This window comes from Chrysochloris asiatica, unplaced genomic scaffold, assembly GCF_000296735.1.
Source record: "Chrysochloris asiatica unplaced genomic scaffold, ChrAsi1.0 scaffold00314, whole genome shotgun sequence".
Taxonomy (NCBI): Eukaryota; Metazoa; Chordata; class Mammalia; order Afrosoricida; family Chrysochloridae; genus Chrysochloris; species Chrysochloris asiatica.
The window spans coordinates 3105131-3106857 of record NW_006408832.1 but is presented as its reverse complement, the minus strand read 5'-3'; the positions used below and the strand labels follow the sequence as shown (position 1 = coordinate 3106857).

Genomic DNA, 1727 nt, shown 5'->3' with positions numbered 1-1727 from the left:
ACAACAACAAGACATACCCACACTCTTACTCCAGTCTCAGGCATAGCCCCAATCCCAAACTCCTAAACTCTAGCAATCCTAACCCTATCATATACCATGATCATCACACCCTAAAACCTTAACCTCCTAACTGTCTAATACTAATCCCCTGAACATACAATGAGCACATCCTAAACCCTAATCCGAAACCCGAAACCATAAACCCTAACCCTAACCCTGAGGCTCAAATTGTCCCATTTCCTTTAGGATGGTCATCGGACCCCAAGGGCCTAACTTGTGTCATAACTGTTTCAGAATCTCACAACAAAAGGAAATATTTGTAAAACTGTGTCTCTCCTGTTCACTAAGGACATAGGCTTAGTGGTGCCACCCCTAGAAGCTATTCGACTTCCAACCCCAGATGCCAATTTCACCACATGACTTACTAAACCTGGGGAAAAGTGATTCCTTGAAAAGCTAGCAAGATGCAGTGAACGCTGGATTTTTGGGAGCCTAAAAAGTAAATCTGCCTTACCCATTCCACAAGCAGATATTTGGTGGTATTGTAGAAAGGAACTACTGAAAACCTTACCAGTCATTGGAGAGGCACTTGCGCCCTGGTACAATTAGCCATCCCTTTTACCCTAGTGCTCAACCGATCTGAGAACATACGTCGAAGGAAAAGGGACTTAGAAGCCCCCGGAGACTCTTTTGACCCCCACATATACATCGATGCCATTGGGGTACCTCAGAGGGTGCCAAATGAGTTCCAGGCCAATAATCAGGATTTGAATCTGTACTATTCTGGTGATCTACTATTAACAAAAATATAGATTGGATTATCTATATGTACTACAACCAACAAAGATTTGTAAACTACACTAGAGATGCTGTTAAAGAAATATCAGAACAACTAGGACCTACTACCCAGATGGCATGGGAAAATAGAATGGCTTTAAATATGTTACTAGCTAAAAAAGGAGTTATTTGTGTGATGATAGGCCCCCAATGCTGCACCTATAACCCTAATAATACTGCCCCAGATGGTGCCATTACTAAAGAACTGAAAAGGACTAACAATCTTAGCTCATGAACATGCTGAGAATTCAGGAACAAGTGATCCCTTCAGTAGCCTGTTACAACAGTGGTTTGGAACATGGAAAGGACTCATGGCCTCAATTCTCACCACCCTTGTCATTGTAATTGGAATATTACTACTATTTGGGTGTTGCATCACCCCATGTGCCAGGGGTTTAATTCAAAGACTCATAGAGACTTCACTCACCAAACAGTCCCCATCTTATGATAATATACTCCTTCTAAAAATACCAGACCAGCATGAAACCATTTACACCACAATACAGGATGAAATAGCCTAGGCTACAGTAGAGGAAAAAAGCGAGTGAGGCTCTCTAGAAAAATACTCCTTATAGAGCCTCAAAGGTAGAATGAGATGGGAATGAAACTTATAGAAGAAGTTCCAAGTGGAAAGTCCCCTCACCTGGGTGTAAAGTCCCCACCCCACTCAGTCTACTTCTGTATAAGGACATAAGTTTGAAAAATATGATTAACCACACCCCTGCTGCCCACCCCACCCCCGATTAACAACCCTATATAATCTTTGACACCCCAAAACCAGGGCTCAGTCTTTGGATGAGAATCCAATGAGCTGTGCAGGCACAATAAATCTCTTCCTTTTTGAATCTGCGTGGGATTCAGCAACTCCTTCAAGCGGCACAGGTAACAGA

The 1727-nt window shown here is 42.6% G+C and overlaps 1 pseudogene; it reads left to right on the top strand.

Moving 5' to 3' along the window:
- LOC102841690 overlaps positions 1-1358 on the top strand; it is a 67795-nt pseudogene extending 66437 nt beyond the window's left edge.
- Positions 1359-1727: the final 369 nt, after the last annotated feature.